General features: G+C 33.4%; 1 protein-coding gene across 5 annotated transcripts in view; it reads right to left on the bottom strand.

The window, feature by feature from the left end:
• Window positions 1–21,491, bottom strand: part of LOC141455982 (lachesin-like) — a 325,735-nt gene that overhangs the window by 125,333 nt on the left and 178,911 nt on the right. The gene's annotated exons all lie outside the window — the stretch shown is intronic.

Raw genomic sequence — 21,491 nt, forward strand, 5'->3', positions numbered from 1 at the left:
ATCAATTAATTTCAAATTATAACAATAAATGCAAAATATTCCCTAATTTAGACGTTTCAGCAACCAAAATTATTTGTTTTTTAAATTCTGTACGGAACACATAAAAAATGAAGTGATTTTAACGTTAATTAATGGAAATTTTTCAAAAATGTATACTTTTCTTAATATATATATATATATATTTTTTAATACAGCTTCTTTAATTATTCATAACTTTGAAAATAAAATGGCCATTAAAATGATTCCAACTGCATTGTCTTTATAGCAAATTATATTTAAATAAACTTTGTTTAATTACATGTTTTGCTAATAATTTTAAAAGATACAAAACATTTAATTAAGATTTTTTTTATGAAAAAAAGCAAAACAAAAATTTTTTGATCAATGGTAGCGACCTCTAAATATTAATCGATTACTACGGACGAAACTTTTTGTTTTTAAATGAACTTTGATTTTCCGCCCGGCGATCTTTAAAATTTTTTAAGTCAACATTTTTTGAAACACCCTACTTTACAAACAAGGCGTAAATAGCAACTAGCTTTTATTAGCACTTGCAAACGATAAAAATAAAATAAACTGATTACAATTGGCAAAATATGGAACATGAAGGACATTGCTGAAACAGATTTTGATTTAAATGTCTCCTGCATTTAATTTTTATTTAAAGACGCGTCAATATATGAGATCATTGGCGTCCGAAGCTTTTTTTCAATGCACTGTTGGACACTGGGCAATGAGCTGTAAGTAACTCCAAAGATGGGTAAATCCAAGGGCCAGCAGCTGGATTCGAACCCAGGATCTCCGAGTGGAAAGCCCAGCACGCTAACCATTGAGTTAATCTCTTCTCTTCCAATCGTTATTACTATTAAAAAAGAAAAAGAAAAGTAAATGGTATTGCTGAAATGAAATTTATTTTAATAATGAATAATTCGGATTCCAGGTTTCCGCATGTTGTTATGGAGGAGATTGTGAGATTGGACTCGAGCATGGGCTGCTGATGGCTGCGCTGACTTCAGTTATACTGGACTTTGCCAGACAGGAACAAGAGAGGATCTTCATGCCGGACTTTAAACTGTAATTTCTCATTTTGAAGGAAAGTTTGAAAGAAAGGCAGATTGAAAGAGAGCAGTCTTCCGTCCGGTATACTATCTACAAGCTCCTTAATCACGCGGTTAGGTATGTAGAACTGACTGAAGCACAAAGTGATATCGCTAACATATGGGTAGTTAAGCTGAGATGTCAAGTGCTGAACCTCAATCGCAAACCCTGTTAATCCACAAGACCAGCGGGAGTGCACAATCTGCAATTACAGGGTTAAAAGGAAGATACCTTTCATTATGTTTCCACCACCAAACCAGTCTTAAGGGAAAGATTCCTCTTATTTGATTTCTTCTTCAGTCCACTGAATGATCTAAATTAGCCTCTACTTGTCAGATACTTGTGGTTTCATAAGGACCACTGGTTTTGACAATGATTAAGAAAACTAAATAAGAAACAGTGCAAAATGACCCCGTTTCGATATCCCTAATATTAATCGAGATATTTAAGATCAAAGTTACAATTTTATCTATTCGTGAATGGTTTTCAATATTAATTAATTTTCCAGCAGAAATACACGTTTTGGGAGGTCCTCTGACTGCAAAAAATGTTATTTGCGACGCATAGAACAAAAATAATAATAATAATTGAAGATTTTAAAATATGAAGTGAAATGTAATGGTTGTGAGAGAATCAGGATAAATTCGTTTTATCATCAAATAAAAGCAATCATCACATCACTTTAATGTACCCCATATGCAAGACTTCTTGACCTATGATTACGGTAAGAATCTCTTGCTAGGGTGTTGGTCTAAAATGGTCAAGAACGTGGCTTTGTAAGTGGGAGATCCCCAGTTCGAATCCCGCGTATGCAATCATTCATAATACTTTTTTTTAATAAAATGTAGCCATACTACACTAGACCATTAGGAATGGTTCACCCTGTATAATGGATTCAACTATTTCTGAATCTCTATTATAATTTACTTTAATTTTAATTTTTAGTCTTGAAATATCTTATTTAATTCAAACCAAACCTCGGGAACGATTTTCTTTGCCGCATTATGTTTACTTTCTTTTCTATAATGGATGTATTAAAACTGTCCGGTAGGACAGTTGTATAAGGGTTGATCGTCAAAAACTGCACGAAAAAGCGTAACGTTGAAAAACACCCAACTTTGACAATTTTTTTCTCTTTTTCTACAAAAGATAAAATTCCCAAATTTTCTTTAAAATATAGGGCAAATCCTCCTTTATAGCTGTAATTTTTTTGCAACAACCCAGATCTAATAGGTTTCGAGAAAAAAGTTGCCGAAAATGAGCAAAAACGGCTTTTTCAAAAAAAGGTTGTTACTGAGGATGGTTTGGATAATCATTCTTTAAAAAGATCTCTCTAGTGGTAGTTACGGTTCCGACTTACCATCTTATCAGGTTATAATGACAGAATTGCTTATTCCAAATTTAAAAAAATCTGTAAAGCAGATATGTAACTTTGTAAAATAGACAAAAAGGAAAATCTATCCAAAAGGTACAAAAATCTCTTTAACAAAAACTTACAGTTTAAAATGTTAAGTATAAGGGTTGATTAAACGCCAAAAGGTACACAAATCAGCAAGCACCCAACATTTCATTAATTCTTCATTAATATTTAAGTAATTTTATTGCATTAATATTCATTAATATTTTTTAGAATTTATTAGATGTCACAGACCCTTATTTGGTTTTTTCCAGCCCTCATATAAAGTAATGGTTAATGTGCAAACAAGACCACTATAACAATAAATAAATAAATAAATAAATAAACAGACCCTTATGCTGGCCACTTCATTTATAATATTTTTTTGTTATAATTATGATAAATCACACATATGTACATGCATGTTAAAGTAGAAAAAGACAAAGTTAGAGTAGGCTACTGTCTTGAATTCGTCTTACCGAAATATTCGTGAGCATAAATATCACACAGTTATATCAAGTAGATTATTCATTTCTCAATTGTAATTTAATTTAGTCCCCCTAATTTTACTTATAGTAAAATACTGGAATTATTAGCTGTCCTAAAAATATGCATATCTTATTTACTTTATATTACATATTACATTTTTTTTTATAAAAAAAAAGTTTTGAATTTTTTAGCCTCATAATTTTTTTTTATTTTTTATAACGTTTTTCTTTTTAACCTGTATTTAATAGTTTGATTATTATAAATAACTAGATATTACAGTCAATTACAGTGCTACTTGAACAAATATTTTGTAGACGAAAATGGCCAGCATAAGGGTCTGTGACATCTAATAAATTCTAAAAAATATTAATGAATATTAATGCAGTAAAATTACTTAAATATTAATGAAGAATTAATGAAATGTTGGGTGCTTGCTGATTTGTGTACCTTTTGGCGTTTAATCAACCCTTATACTTAACATTTTAAACTGTAAGTTTTTGTTAAAGAGTTTACATATTGTATTAATTTGAACAAATTTTATTATTATTAAATTTAATGATAGGCCATTTTTACAGTACAAACTTCTTAAAGGGAGCAAGCTTCCCACCAATATGCAATCCACAACCTCCTTAATCCATGGAATTGGTTTGCTGAGGCTAAAAAATATATATATTTTTTTTTAAATACTTCTGGATATCTCTGTCAACTTAAAATGTACTTTGCTTTACTGTAGCGATTCTTTAGTTTACCTAAATTTCCAAACACAAAACATTCCATTATATTTTTTCTTCTTTTAAGATTTCCTGTCGTTACAGACTTGACAGTAAGCTGTAAGAAACTCCTAGGAAGAGAAAAATCTAAGGGCCAGCAGCTGGATTTGAACCCAAGATCTCCGCTTCGGAATTCAGAAGACGCCAACCACTCAGCTAATATCTCCCCCATAAAATCTATTACTTGTAACCACCGCACTGACAGGCATAATACTCTTAACTTATGTTTTATAAAATTAAAATTTAAATATTTCTATTCATATTATATTTCTATTCATCTTGGGAAAATGAATAATGTACTGGATATTCGCTAAATTACTTTAACAACTGTTACTTCAAAAATTAATTTTTAAAAAGTTTATGATAATTATTACAAATTTTCTAAAATTAAATGTTCGAGTTTTTTGTGGATTTTATTAATGTAAAAATGTTGGGGCAAAGTGACCGTTGCGCGTAGGTAGGCACTGTTTCACAGTACAATAACAACAGAACAGAAGGGAGTAACAAGTTTAGTGACGTCGTTTCAGTTATAATTTCCTGACTAGGGTTTGTGGACAAGCGTTGATTTGATTCTCCAATATCGCCACCGTAGAAACATCACTTTTCTCCATGGTCATCAACTACCACAATAAGCTGGAGAGCGACACACAAAACCATGAACAAAAGGCAATTTCTCATCCTCCCACATCCACACACCCTATTCATCCCGTACATCCATTGATGTTATAAACCTCCCAACCTAAAGATATGTTGTACAGCGCTTTTCTGTAAAAAAAAAAAATCCATAACTTAAAGAATGCCATATTAAAAAGATATAAAGAAATTAAATCTTGGGTTGAACTCTTCTCTGTCCTGCCCCTCACATTCATATTAAATTAAATAACTACCATATGGAGGGATAAAACATTCTTTCAACTCCTTACATCATCGACAAGAATGTCAACGATATTATCAATTTTAAGCCGTAAGAACAATATAAGTTTATTTGAATTTTATACAATCCTATACAAAAAGAATTACAATAAAATTTTAATGTTAATTGAAATAATTAATTATAAACTGTAATTTGGGTAATAGGTAATTTAAGGAAGTTGTTTATGGCTTGCTTCTATGATAATTGCACTTATGCGCAAAGGGTACGAGTGCAATGTTTAATAGAAGTAAAGCATGAGTTCTGTTAATAATCAAAATTACCAAAGAAAAACTATTGCACCAATGATTGAATGGTATTTATTTGGATAATTTCACAACCACTCAAATGATTAAAAAAGTAGTATTGATTATTATATTGGCTATTTTACAAACCTTTTCAAAATAGGAAGTATTTAATTACTATTTTTGAGTAATTAAAATATTTACAATAAATTAATTGTTCACTTAATAATTAACAGCTGATTGCATCATTATTATTATTATAAGTGTACTGAATAGTAGAAATTCTGAATGACGATATTTAATCGCTTTAATGTTGCATGGAGATGTATTATCGTTTCTAACACGCACCTGCTAGGTTAAAATCAATGAAATGGTGCAAATTGATTAGCTGATAGTTTTTAACTGATATTTTGAAGTGACTGAAAAAGTCTCCGGGTGCCAGTAACCTGAGATGTTGTCGCACCTTAAATCCAAAATATACATATACATATATCTGAAGTGCTGATCATTTTTCCGACAATTTTATGTAGTTAAAACACTGCTTTGTTTACTTGTTAATTTGCTCGATTTTAATTTTACAATTTTTAAAGCAAGGAAAAAAATCTCTTATTTAACTTCTGAAACTACCATTTATTTGCCTCTTCAAGTATCAAATGTATATTGCTCCGGTAACGGTCTAATAGCAGAAGATATCATTTTTCAATTGTATACAAAGTAGAAAGCATTGTACACAATCACTTCAACACTACGAGAATAGCAGTTGATATTAATATCTCTTTTTTTAAAATACATAGGATCCCCTTTGTTGGAATTTCATTTGGTGGAATGTAGAGGGTAAAGACATTCCTTTTCATGTATACAATAGTCGGTGAAGAAATGGGTACACTCAAATCGCAGCCAATTTGTTCATTTTGCCAATAAGTAGATTATTAAAACTTGTAACATTAATTAAAGTGTGCTCAATTAGAAAATAGTATTTAAAGAAAAAACGATTATAACGTAAGAGTTAATTAGTATAGCAGTGAACAATAAGCGCAATTAATAAGCTGATACGTTACACTTTAGATTTGATTAAATAAGACATTTGATTACGTGTATAGTACATAAAGTTGAGACCAATGAAATAATATGTGAACGAAATTTCGCAATCGATTCCTGTAACAGAAATAATACAAAGTCAATGAAACCGAAGTCGGAATCGATTGCCCATTCACTAGTAAAAAATCAAATATCTTCCTTAACTGCAAATACCAAAAATCCAATCGTTACTATAAAAGACAAAACATAAAGTTTAATTATTAAAAACTATATATAAAGGTATAGGGAGAAACGAGAAAAGGTTATAATGTAAGAGAAGTGAAATTTTAGTGTGATCTTTGGCTAGTAGAATGAATACAATTGAATACTGGACAGAATCGCTTAGCAAGTCCGTCTCCGTGGTTGTGTGCGCACGAAATAGCCATGCCGACTTTACCATTCCAGTAGGATATTGGGTATTGCCTTAGTTTTCTCTGGAAGCTAGAACAAGCTGCTGGCAACGTACCACACACCACTTGGCTCCCTAACCTTTTGATATATACTTATGGTAATCCTTACTAGTGAAAGCCCTCCGCTTTACCCCAAGTATACAGTATTCATATGACTTAAACTAGATAGAGACCATGCTAGGCATTAGAAAGAGAAAGGAGGTATAAAAAGGAGAAAGGACCGTATGCTTTAGTATACAACTGTAGTAGTTGGTAGAAGTTGAGTAACACAGGAGATATCCTTTTGGGACTAAATTCAAAGTGAGAGAAATTTGCATTTGGCCAAACAGGAATGTACGGGAAGGATGTGAGTTATTACAGTTCACAGTGAACTTAACATATGCTTTCAGCTCATGGAGTATACATATATACATTCAAGTTACACTTGCGTCGCGAGCAATTACTACATGAAAAGAAAATAAAAAAATAAGAAAATTAAATAAAGGAAAGAAGGTGGCTAAATAAATTTAATTCCAATAGTGGGAATATTTTGTTTTGCTAGATAAAACCAAAAGAATTTTTCACAAAAGTTTCAGTCAGTAGAAGCCCTCTTAGCGAAGGCAGAGAAATGCAGACTTTACGCTAAGAAGCGAAAATGGTCTAGTGGTCAAGAGCGTGGCTTTGTAAGTGAGAGATCTCCAGTTCGAATCCCGTGTATGTCTACATTTTATTAAAACTGTCCGGTAGGACAGTTGTATAAGGGTTGACCATCAAAAACTGCACGAAAAAGTGTAACGTTGAAAAACACCCAACTTTGACAATTTTTTTCTATTTTTGTATAAAAGATAAAATTCCCAAATTTTCTTTATAATATAGGGCAAATCCTCCTTTATAACTGTAATTTTTTTGCAACCACCCAGATCTAATAGGTTTCGAGAAAAAAGTTGCAGAAAATGAGCAAAAACGGCTTTTTCAAAAAATGTTCTTGTTCTTGTTGTTCTTCTTCTTCTTCTTCTTCTTCTTCTTGTTACCTTTTTTGTAAACAACGTAGCGCCTAAACGCGTGAACCGATTTTCATGAATGAGGTGTCATTCGATTCGGAATTTTATGTAGATGTGCCTTTTGGGGGTCTCGGCCCTGTACATCGAATGGGAGAGGAGTTAGCCCCCTTTATGTAAGGCCCCCTCCAAAATTATTATTACTAATTACTCTGTAAATCTTGGCCCGATTTTGATAAAATTTGGTAGGATGATAGGGTTAGAGCTCCCCTACCTAACAATAAAGCGACGATCTGCTCTTACACTTGTTAAGGGGAAGTATAGCAATCGTTTCAAATTATCGACACGTGAACCGATTTTCATGAATGAAGTGTCATTCGAATCGAAATTTTGTACAGATTTGTACTTTAAAAGTCTCGACGCTATGCCTCATAAGGAGGGGAGTTCGCCCCACCCAAATAAGGCCCTTTCTAAAACTATTATTACCAATATTTCTACAAAGCTTAGTCCGATTTTGATAAAATTTAGCTCAAATAAGTGGTTAAAGCTCCTCTACGTGGCTGCGAAGTGCCATCATGCTCTTACACCTACTAAGAGGAAGTACTGCAATCGTTAAAATTATCAATGAGTGAACCGATTTACATCAATGAATTGTCGTTCGATTCAAAATCTTTGCCTTTTAGGGAGAAGTACTGTAATCGCAGTTTATTTTTCTTGCTCCTCTTAAAAGGAAGTACTGAAATCGCAGTTTAATTTTGTTATTTACGTACAAATACCTTCCTATTTTATTCAAAACGCTTTCTCAAAAAAATGGTTATTGAGGATGGTTTGGGGACCGCAACTATAACCATTCTTTAAAAAGATCTCTCCAGTGGTAGTTACGGTTCCGATTTAACACCTTATCAGGTTATAATGATAGAATAGCTTATTCCAAATTTTAAAAAAATCTGTAAAGCAGACGTAACTTTGCTAATAGACAAAAAGGAAAATTTATCCAAAAGGTACAAAAATCTCCTTAACAAAAACTTACAGTTTAAAAAGTTAAGTATAAGGGTTGATTAAACGCCAAAAGGTACACAAATCAGCAAGTACCCAACATTTCATTAATACTTCATTGATATTATTTTAGTAATTTTACTGCATTAACTTTTCCTTCACATTTTTTAGAATTTATTAGATGTCACAGACCCTTATGCTGGCCAGTTCATTCATAATATTTTTTTATTATAATTATGATAAAATGAGTGATGAATTATTCTGAGTAGTCACATATACATGCATGTTAAAGTAGAAAAAAACAAAGTTAGAGTCGGCCACTTTTTAAATTTCAATCACGGAGGATTCAAAACAATATTTCAGTCTTAAATTCGTCTTACCGAAATATTCGTGAGCACAAATAACATACATTTAATAACAAGTAGATTATTCAACAATATTTACTCATTTCTCAATTGTAATTTAATTTAGTCCCCCTAATTTTACTTATGGTAAAATACTGGAATAATTAGCTGTCCTAAAAATATGCATATCTTTATTTTCTTTATTTTATATTACATATATATAACATTGTGGGAAGAACACCTAGATTGAGAATGTAATTGAAGAAAACTATATTATTTGCGATAAAGCCAGATTATTTATTACTTATTATTACAAACGTTTGACTACAACATAAAATAACAATTACTTTAATCGAAGAATGAACTTAAACCAATGATTTTTATTTAAAAATAAAAATAAATGCATAAAATCATTGATGTAAAAAAAGTTTATGAATTTTTTAGCCTCTTATTTTTTTTATATTTTTTATAACGTTTTCTTTTTCACCTGTGATTAATAGTTTGATTATTATAGATAAATAGATATTACAGTCAATCTAAGTTAAATGGTGTGTTACTTGAGTAAATATTTTGTAGACGAAAATGGCCAGCATAAGGGTCTGTGACATCTAATAAATTCTAAAAAATGTGAAGGAAAAGTTAATGCAGTAAAATTACTAAAATAATATCAATGAAGTATTAATGAAATGTTGGGTACTTGCTGATTTGTGTACCTTTTGGCGTTTAATCAACCCTTATACTTAACTTTTTAAACTGTAAGTTTTTGTTAAGGAGATTAAAACAAGTATTATGATGTATTAAGTATTATAAATGACTGCATAAATGGGATTCGAACTGGGCAAGTTATTCTTACCGTAATCATAGGTCAAGAAGTCTTGGATACGGGGTACATTAACATGATGTGGTGGTTACTTTTATTTGATGATAAAACTAATTTATCCTGATTCACCCACAACCATTACATTTCACTTCATATTTTAAAATCTTCAATTATTATTATTATTATTATTATTATTATTGTTCTATGCATCGCAAATAACATTTTTTGCAGTCAGAGGACCTCCCAAAACGTGTATTTCTGGTGGAAAATTAATATTGAAAACCGAACACGAATAGATAAAATTGTAACTTTGATCTTAAATATCTCGACTAATATTAGGGATATCGAAACGGGGTCATTTTCCACAGTTTCTTATTTAGTTTTCATAATCATTGTCAAAACCAGTGGTCCTTATGAAACCCCGATCAAGTTTTTGGCCGTAACTCCGCCAAAAATGAAGATACGGCATCGGGGGTGGAACATTTGAAAACTAGACAAAAAAAAAAAACATATAGTTTACTTCGTGGGTTTTTTCGAAATTTCGCTTTCCTAAAAAGTTATTAGCGATTGGTGCGTTTTAAATGGATCACCCTGTATAATCAATTCAGTTCTCCCGAAATATCCGTTTAAACGACTTGCACGACACAGATTCGCGTTTCCCAAGTCGAATATTTTCGGGTCTTCTTACTTGTTGCCGAGAGCTTCTCATATATCTTGTCTTATCAGCCATTTATCCTGTGATTTACCCACTTTAAGTCCGCCCCCCCCCCTGAACAGGCAATTACTATTTGTTAAAGGCATTATCCCAAGAAGAAATCTGACCAGCTTCAATTCCCTGGGAGAAGTTTCGATATTTTTATAGGTCACATGATGAAGCAAAAATAGAGCAGCAGGAAATGAATTCTCTTTTCCTTTTAGACCCATACCAGGTGAGAGATGAACAGCTCCTAAGAAGACTCTTTTAACAGTTTCCTAGAAGGCTTTAAAGATATAAAGTTAAAGATATAGAGTTTTAAAGATATAAATAGATATAATTATTTCACGCTTGGATTCATTACCCATCAATGCAAGCAGCAAGATTCGAGAATTTCCGATAGCTCGTACCTTTAATCATCGCCAATATTTATTCATGCTTCCATTCTTAATAATTTCATCCTTCATATTAAATTATTTTCGCCCAGCCCCTTAAATTCTGTAGTGCTTAGAATACCGTAAGTTTGTTTCATCATATTCCAATAATAGACTTCCCCCACTAAGTTCGTCTTGATTACAGCTGCCCATCTGCTGGTGCTCCAATCACATCTTTCCTTCCTTCCTCTTCGGTGCTACGGTCCTAAAAGGACCAGGGCCTCCTTAGCCAAGGCTCTCCACTGAGCTCTATCAAGAGCCTTCAATCTCCACCTTCGCACACCCATTTTCCTCAAATTCCCCTCGACGTCATCTCATTCTTGGCCTACCTCTTCTTCTGACGCCTCCAGGCCTTCCATATAAAAGGCGTTTAGAGATGCGGTTATCGACCATCCTCTCCACATATCCTAACCAACTTAATCTTCCTTTTTTAATACATTGAACAATGTCTGCTTCTCCATAAAGAGTTAGCAGTTCTAAGTTGGTGCGGATTCTCCATCTTCCTCCCTTGTTCACAGGGCCATAATCTTCCTCAATACTTTCCTTTCCCACACTCTCAAGGCTGTTTCGCTCTATTGGATCAGAACCCAGCATTCGCTTCCATAAAGCACTACCGGTCTTATCAGGGTATATGTATCAGGGTATATCTTATATGAGAAGCTTCGCTTTTCTAGAAAGAGATCTGAAACATAATATTTTCTTTAATGCAAACAAGCACCTGCTCCCTGCCGCAAGTCTAGCTTTTTATGTCCACAAATGTTTCACTCCTTTCTTTGACCAGAGACCCTAAATATTTAAACGACTTGCACGACACAGATTCGCGATCCCCAAGTCGAACATTTTCGGGTCTTCTTACTTGTTGCCGAGAGCTTCTCATATATCTTGTCTTATCAGCCATTTATCCTGTGAGATCTAGCTTTGCGGCTGCTTCTTCAAATTCTTGAAGCGCTCCTGCGAGAGCCGTGGTAGTACGCGCCGTTATCGAAACATCGTCAGCCATAAGCCACACCAATCACATCTTTAAGCCTTTAATTTTTTTTTTTGCCTTTTTTTTTGGCATTGGCTTTCGCCATACAGCATCGTCTAGGTGCTTATCACTAGAATATCACTCACTCTCCATTCTTACTTATAAATACATTCGCTTCACACATTCATCCCTCTACTATATACCGCTATTTACATAAACTACAGCTAATAGATGGATCAGTACTGTGTGCTCCTGCCATCCTTATAGCTTAACCGAAATTAAAATCACGTAATCCTTCTCTAATCATTTTCTTGCATTCATTCTAATCGGCTATAACTTTTAAATACATACATATTTCATTACTATCTCTGCTATAGACTTACGCACAAAGATGTTGGTGGAGAATATTATGTTCATCGTAGCGAAATGGTGCATCTAAATACCTGTATACGAGTATGTCGTCAAACATTCGTTTCCTTTCTACTACATAACGTGGACATATCATTATTATGTTTGAAATCCTCCTCCTCAGTGCAATCTAACTTTAAAATCAAGAGAAATCTAATCAATTGAAGGTTTTTCGTTGTTTTTTTGTAATCAAGCTAGAAAATTGTGAAAAATTTTGAAGTACTTCATAAACTTGAATAGTTTCGAGTCTCTGATTGAATGAGAAGTAAACATTGTGTAGACTAAAATAGGCTGGCGGAACAAGAGAATGGGAAACTAGTCAATAAGTTCACCATAGAGTTGAGGGTCATGTCTGCGAGTTACACAGTCAAGAGGTAGGACTATATAGTGGTCGAACGGGCGGGTGTAGAGTGGAAGATTGGTATGGTTATTGGTCCGAACACCATGTACTCTGGTCTTCTTTACAACTATCTTGTCTTTGCGCGGACCTGAAATGATTGAAGGAGTTGGTTTTTGAGGAGGAGGAGGGAAACAGTAGGACGAGAGAAGTTCTCATAACTTGGTCACAATCAGGGTTGTGACCCTCTCGGGAGCTACAGAGTCCTCCCTTCGCCCAGTCCGCCATATCCTTTACCTCATGCTTCCACTTTACTGCTACAGCACATATACTTTTACTGCTATGTCCCTACTCTCTACCATATAGTTCTCCTTACACCAGATTGAAACAACTTACTGCCTTGTTGGCACTCTAGGCTTACACTATCTTCTTTCTACCCAGCCTTTCCAATAACCTTACAGCACTTTATTGATATAATATACCTCAAACCAGAATCACCGGCAACCAGCTACTGTAAAACACTAGAAAACAAGAATTCCTAGAACATTTATCTTGGAAGCAAAAATGTTAACACGCATAAACCTGCGTGTAACCAACTATGACAATTATAAACTGCAATTTTTCTTAAAACGTGAGGTGCTTCTCAAATAAATATAAACCGGATGCAAAAAAAAAAAAAGACTAATTAAAAATGCATACATAACACAGAAGAAATAAAAATTTCAAACCTCGAACTTTTACACAATTAAAGAAGTTTCTGTTAAACAAAAGGTAATATTGGTTAACAAACAAAATAATGTTTTTATGATAATATAGAAGAATAAGTTACAATCAGTTAGCCGAAGAACTGTCAGTATGCTTAATGGTAGGAACCTTCTATGAGAAATCGCGCATCGTTTGGACAGAAACTGTTCTATTCTGGATTTCTATTTTAGGTTTCTTGTACGCGAAAGAAATGCAGCATCGTTGTTCTGAACTACGAGCAGACATCCTTAGAGAAATAACCAAAAGAGCGTTAAGAAATAACTTCTTATAGAGATTACTCTTTAAGATAAATGGCATTAAATGCAAACTCTTCTTAACGCCAAACAATACCAGTAATGGAGTGTATTCTCTAATATTTCAATAAAAAAATTTCATGAAGCTGTGGTGATAACGGACTCTACATAACTGTCTCTTAGGCTGGGAACATAGTGGAGCGGCGAGCAAAGCGGCGCTGATAGCGAAGAGCGAAGCGGCGAAATCAAACACAAGTAAACATATGGGACCGCGCATAGTGGCGAGCAAAGCGAAGATAGAGCAACGCTATCTATAAAGAGTGGAGCAAAGCGTTATGACATGTTTGATTTCTTCGCTCTCATCGCGCTCAATTTGTAAAGGTTATTTTTCAAAGGTTATGGATATTGATACATTTATTGGTTTAGTTTGTTTAAAGAAACCTCTGTGGGACCGTAATATTTGCGAGGCTACAACAGTTTTTAACAATTAATAATTAATCGTTAAAATTAATTAACAATTAGTAGTTAATGGAGAATTCAGGTAATTTTTGCTACATTTAATTTGGTTCTTAATCCCTTAATGCTAACTTTCATCTAAATACTAGGCAAAATTAAATTAAATTTTCACGTCCTACTACTTCTGATCAGAACGAGTTCTCCAATCCTTCTTCTGTAGCGTCGTACTACTCCAGTTTTTCAGATGAACAACATTAATTTACGACTGATTTAATAATTATTAGTAATAATAAAGTGATTTAATAAAATTATTGTTTTTTTTTAATTGACTAATTTCTTTTTATCTGCATATATTTCTATTTTGTTTTTATTTATTCTTTTCTAACCTTAAAGTAACTGCTAGGATTAATGGGGTTACACAGATTTGTATTTAATTAATTTTTCTATATTGTGCCTAACTTTTGTTGTGAGTTGTATTATTCAAAAACAATAAAATTTGATTTTGATTAATGGGGTTACACTGGGCTAGTATATAATCAAATGTTGATAAGACATTCGAAAATACGCATGAAACTTGCCAGGATGCTCCCGAAGTTGATGGTACAAGTGATGAAATTCACCAAGTTCATTTCTAGACTTATTTATGTCATGTACACTGCAGCTCCTACTACTAAGCTGCTGCAAATACCAAAGTTTCAACGAAGAATTTTCATATAAAAATAGTTCCTCCATCTTGTTTTGTCAAAAGGAGAACGCGACTAAACTCGTCACTATGTGCATGCGACTCTTTGCTCGCTGCTCGTCGCTCTCTTTGATCTGAAGCAGCTATCATCGCCGCTTTGCCCGCCGCGCCACTATGATTCAAGCCTTACAGAAATACAAAGCCGAGAACATATCAACATATGTACCTTGTGAATGCAATGGAACGCTACTTCTCACGTTCTTTTCATCAAAAAATATTAATATAATGTTAACGAGGGACATCCCTCTCTGGATCCTGAAATAATTAAAAAGTACGTAAATAATGTAAACAAAAATCATTCCAAAAATAGGAAAAAAGAAACAATTAAAAATTACAAAAAAAAAAAACCTTTAAGAAAATTAAAACTATGAAAAAATAATAAAAAAGCAAGTTTTAATTTTTAATAATGTAAATCATTAATTAAAAATCTCGCGTAGACATTCTTTCAAGTAGCTGAATAATGAAAGCCAATCATACCCGTTTATTAAATGTAACAATTCGTTTTTATACCAAGCTCCATTTAAGTAATTAGAATGGTTATTCTAAACTGGTTCATGTTTATAGTTCACTTATGTACACTAGTAAATTAAAAAATATTATTTTATACGAAGCTGTAGGGAAAGCTTTAACCTGTAATAACTATGGCCTGGAGCGTAAACTTGCTATGAATATCCTGGTCAAGTTGTTCGATTCCCGGTCTTAGGACTTGTATTTTATTTAATGGTTAATAAAAGGAATTTACCAGCAAAGTATGTTTGCTAGTCGCCTCCGTCCACGACACCTAATTGGTAGTTGGACGTTAAGCCCCGCCTGAAAAAATAGGCGTTTACTTTACTTTACTACTTTACTCCTGGTGAAGTTCAACCTATGTGGAGGGTAATTTTTCGCATGCATTTTTTTTCGTTGACCTTTGTAACTGTTTAAGTAAGAAAGACTCGATCTCTTTCAGAAATAGCAGCATGGTACTCCTAGTAGATAGAAAGATACCAACTTTATCACCAAATGTGTCCATTACTTACAAAAATAATGAAGTACAAATGTATTTACATTACACCTTCATTTACACAGTTTAGGGTACGCTTAGAATAGGATCAGCTAATTGGTAGTTGAACGTTAAGCCCCGCCTGAAAAAATAGGCGTTTACTTTACTTTATCATTTGACGAGGGAAACGAATTCCTAGCAGTCGCCATAAAGATTATCGCGCAATTTTAGCATAAAGTGTATCGCCAAAATCTCAAAGCGATCGCCAGTATTACAAGTAATCAGTTACAGTAATATTTAAATTATTATAGTTCGATAGTTATCCTTTACGAATTGCTATAAATTTTGTTTACACTGGGTAAATGGCAATAATTTCCAATTAATAATTTAACATACTCGTACTCATTTTCCTTATATTTGAATATCTTAATCGCATTTAGTCCAAATCAATTGCGAAGCAACCTAAATTTACGACGGGAATCAAAGAAAGTTTGAATTTCGCAGTAAAACAGATCACGATTTAAATATGAACCCAAAAAAAAACCTTTGTAATGGACAAAACAATTCCACATTTAGATTCACTGCATTTGCTGACAATCAAAACGATTCCAACATCCGTTACCGACATTGTTTTCTAATTAATGGAATTCACTCAAATGACAAAAATTAAAATCGTGCTCCATCAGTTAATAACAAATTCTATTTCTTGTCCAAAAAATATTACAATCCGACTATTTTAAACTGATAAAAAATAACTTAATTAATTTAGCAGTGGCTTTTATTAAATATATAACAATTAGGTAAAACTCAATTTTATTGTTCAATTTAATGGAATCACTTTCTTTAAACACAAAATTAGGGACTTGAACTTCTCGAACGAACAGTATCAGCTGGATTCAAGATTGGCGAGGAATCGATCAAATCAAAAAAACAACTCGTCTTTTTTGCCAACGTTTAGACAAATATGTTGTCTTCTTCAGGGCGGGTTACAAAAACTGTTTCTGTAACTCAACCAACCCGCATAGCCACGCCCTGAAGAAGACAATATATTTGTCGAAACGTTGGCAAAAAGACGTGTTGTTTTGGTTTTTATTTGACCGATTCCTCGCCAATCTTGAATCCTTAGTTTAATAATTTACGGTCACGAAGCCTACAAATTCGTAGTATCAGCTGGGATTTCCATCACATTCTGCAGTCTAGCGCAGACTTCCAGCTAAAGCATGTCAGACGTTTCCTTTCTATCAACACAAGCCGACTTCTAATAGTGAGAGAAAGAGCGAGTCTTGCGGATACCAAACTCCAGATCTGTACGAGAGCTACGAGAAAGGGCACTAATATTTAGATTGTTACAATAGTCATGCCATTTATGAGAACTATTTCCTTTGTATTTAGATTAGGGAACCATAGATTTAGATTTCTCCCTTCTGCCAGTTTAGTCGTCTAAATAAGTACTAACTTAAAAATATATATACATTTTTCTTTAAGAAACACAGGTACAAATGTTTTAAAGACGGAAATGAGATAACTATAACAACAGAAAATGTAGACAAAATTATTAATGCAGAAGTTGAGAAAAGTTAGGTGCAAAATTTTCGATCTGATTGGTGCATAAAGTTGTAAACAGTGCGTAGGAGTAACTTTCAGTTGAAGCAGTGATACCGTTCACCTGGACTTATCAACCTTTAAATTAGCAATGTTCAGCTAATTTACCTTTCAGCATTGTCACACATTCTCAGCTACTCACAACGTCCATACAAAATACATACATAATAACTGAATTAAATGTTTTTACAAGATCCCTACTAAAAGGAAACAAATCAATTAGGATTATTGTTTTCTCAGAAGTTTCTACTTGTCCTGGATTCACTGTTAGTGTATTCATAATAATCAACTAACTTTTAAGAGTTAATAAGGCTGGAAACATAGTGGAGCGGCGGGCAAAGCGGCGATGATAGCTGCTTCAGATCAAAGAGAGCGACGAGCAGCGAGCAAAGATTCACATGCACATAGTGACGAGCTTAGTCGCGTTCTCCTTTTGACAAAACAAGATGGAGGAACTATTTTTATATGAAAATTCTTCGTTGAAACTTTGGTATTTGCAGCAGCTTAGTAGTAGGAGCTGCAGTGTACATGACATAAATAAGTCTAGAAATGAACTTGGTGAATTTCATCACTTGTACCAACAACTTCGGGAGCATCCTGGCAAGTTTCATGCGTATTTTCGAATGTCTATATCAACATTTGATTACATACTAGCCCAGTGTAACCCCATTAATCAAAATCAAATTTTATTGTTTTTGAGTAATACAGCTCATAACATGAGTTAGGCACAATATAGATAAATTAACTAAATACAAATCTGTGTAACCCCATTAATCCTAGCAGTTACTTTAAGGTTAGAAAAGAATCAATAAAAACAAAATAGAAATATATGCAGATAAAAAGAAATTAGTCAATTAAAAAAAACAATAATTTTATTAAATCACTTTATTATTACTAATAATTATTAAATCAGTCGTAAATTAATGTTGTTCACCTGAAAAACTGGAGTAGTACGACGCTACAGAAGAAGGATTGGAGAATTCGTCCTGATCAGAAGTAGTAGGTCGTGAAAATTTAATTTAATTTTGCCTAGTATTTAGATGAAAGTTAGCATTAAGGGATTGAGAACCAATGTCCTGAATTCTCCATTAACTACTAATTGTTAATTAATTTTAACGATTAATTATTAATTGTTAAAAACTGTTGTAGCTTCGCAAATATTACGGTCCCACAGAGGTTTCTTTAAACAAACTAAACCAATAAATGTATCAATATCCATAACCTTTGAAAAATAACCTTTACAAATTGAGCGCGATGAGAGCGAAGAAATCAAACATGTCATAACGCTTTGCTCCACTCTTTATAGATAGCGTTGCTCTATCTTCGCTTTGCTCGCCACTACGCGCGGTCCCATTTGTTTACTTGTGTTTGATTTCGCCGCTTTGCTCTTCGCTATCATCGCCGCTTTGCTCGCCGCTCCACTATGTTTCCAGCCTGCGGTAAAACTCCCTCCATTACTCCATAACTTTGATACAACCAACACTATAATTCTGAAGATCGTGGTCTTATTTTAACTTATACTTATAAATAATAAACACTATTTCATTAAAAATTATTAACCACGAAAAATAAATGCCTGCCTATAAAAACAAAAATTAAGTTAAGTCTGTCAGAATTCTTCTTTTTTTAATTTGTAATGTTACTCAAATGATTTTGTAATCGTTGCGTTTTATTGCAAGTTTTTCTTAGTTGTCAGGAAAATTCAATAAGAAAAATATAATGTGAAAATTATTATTCAGGAAATGAGAAAAACAATACAAAAAATTGTTTTTCCTAAAAAAAATTAATAATAATTTTAATGGAAAATGAAAGGCACAGTGATTGGTTGTTATCAATTTCAACCATATTTCTTGTAGCTGTTTCTCTATCGGAAAATATGAAACCTGTGTCTTCTTGGCTTACCGTCCATTGGGCCTCCAGGAACAGGAAAAAGAAATATATATTTTAGATGGGCAATAGGCTGTATTTAGCTGTATTTTCATATACTTTTATTGACTCTTTGCTCTATCGCAAAGTAACTACTGATTAATCAATTTCATAATTTAATTATGATAATTTTGAAAATTCACTTTTATGCGGATATTATGTATATAAAATTGTTAAAACCTTGGAATAGTGTTTTTTGTGAGTGAATTAGTGAAGCTTGAAGTTTTCAATCATTCAAAGTGTTTATTAACCAAATATTAGGTTCTAAAGTGTTATTTCAAAACATTACATTACCACGCTAACAACCTTTTACTGATTTCCCACTACATGCACGTACGATAATGTACATAAGATTTGCAGAGGAAGTTGACATGTGCAAACTATTTGAATTAAGTGAAACTAATGAATTCGATCTCACATAATCGCTGTTTGTTCTGAAGAAAAGCTTAACTTGTGAGGGAATAAAAATAAACAAATTGAATCTTGCGGTAGATTAATTGCAACTCTTCTAAAACCAATTTTATGGATTACATTTTTTTTTTTTTAAATTGACATATTTTGCAAAATGTAAACAATATTCTAGGAAACATTTAAGAGCAAATGGGAAGAAAGAAGCACACATCAAGTAAAGTCGTTGTAGATTTCCTTCTGGAATTTAACCAAAAACTAGAAAAAAAGAAAATGAAAACGTCTAGTATCAGCTTTTTTGTTTTTGTTTTTAATGTAATATTTTGGAAAATGTTAACATTATGTTATCTGTTATCTGTTATGCAAAAATAATAATTTCTGCCCGCTAATTTGGGTTTTCTGATCACTTTAAAAGACAGTTACTCTCTAGGTCGACTGAGATAAAACCTGACAAGACCCTTATCAGATCCATCTTAACATACGCCTCAGTGTGCTGAGACCCCACCAGAAATGACGAGCTTGTTCTCCTTAGGTTCGAAAGAAAAATTCTTCGAAGGATCTATGGAGCCATTTTGGGTGGCGTTAACATGGAGACGGAATGAATCCTGAGGAAATACCGTATAAGGTAATAAAAGAAAATATATCAGGACTCGCATAGAGTGGGCAGAACCGAGATCGCGATGGAGTGATGGTGTTTCTAAGGATGCGAGTACTCCTCCTTAGCATCCAAAACTGGATGGTGGCAGCATTGGACCGGGACAAGTGGCGTACTTTGATAGAGGAGGTCAAAATTCGCGCAAGCAAGTTGTAGCGCCAAATTAGGAGGCAGAATTTACGTTTTCTACTTAAAAACCACAGTTTTTAGAGTTCGAAATGTGTGACAATTTTTAAGGAGATCTGCAGTTAGTTTTTTCACGGAGTTATAGTTGTACTTCAGCAACAAAATGAAGTTGTAATTCAATTAATGACTTTGAATTCTAATTTAGAATACAATGAAAGCAGTTGTAAACTGCTTGCCATACATTTTCTTGCCCCTTTGCTTGGAAAGGTTATTTATTACAGAAGAAAATAAGACTGCATCCTAACCCTCGTTCACAATGGGAAAGAATTTACTATATTACTCCCTACATATCATTTCTGGAATATTTTTAATTTTCACTTGATTAGAGGCAGGCAGTTCAACAGGCTCTTTTTGGCTAATCTGGAGTCTGCGAGAAATTATTGTGCCTCAGGCCTGTACGTTTATTCACCATCCAATACGGGGCGGACAAATTATCACAAATAGCACATTCGCTCATTGTTCTAATCCCTTTGTACAGTATCTCGCATCTCTCCACTTTCTTGAGAATACTGCAAGCCGACTGAACTGCTAGTGGTACCGTGTTTTTCTTCCATCAGATTAGACTTATTCGTCGCTTGTAGAGAGTGCTAACATTGGGTAGTTTCTCTCCTCTTCTAAGCAGATTCACTTATTGTATGAAATAAATTCAAAACAAAGACCTAAGGGTCGGTGATAAGGTGGCCCGAAACTAAACCTATCAGATCGCTAAGAAGCTTCATAGACGTGCAAAGAATGACCTGCAGGAATGTTCAGTAGCCGCATCTTTTGCACCGAACCAGAGACCTCACACAATTCCCTACTGCCAAACACCTCACTGTACATTTTCCACTATGTAAACATGCTTTTTAATCGTAAATACTTTTGCTATTTCTTGTTGACCGTTTTCAGCTTGCTTGGCCATTGCTTTTGAACAGTAGGGACGACTATCACACCAGTACTGCTAGTCTTGTCCAAGATTAGGGCAAGCAAGTGTCAATCGCTCAGATCTCTTCAAAATAGGGAAAACTCTTCTCTTCTATCAACTCGTTGCCTTCAAATAAATAAAAGCATTTTAACAAGGCATACAACAGCGGTTTAATGATTTTTTTTTTCAAAATTAGAAAATAAAATTTAAAAACTAATTAATTGCATAATGATTTCGTCATACTTTTTTTTTGTTTCTTG

This window comes from Rhodnius prolixus, unplaced genomic scaffold (assembly GCF_049639745.1).
Source record: "Rhodnius prolixus isolate KJV_2025 unplaced genomic scaffold, Rpr scaffold_4, whole genome shotgun sequence".
Classification (NCBI taxonomy): Eukaryota; Metazoa; Arthropoda; class Insecta; order Hemiptera; family Reduviidae; genus Rhodnius; species Rhodnius prolixus.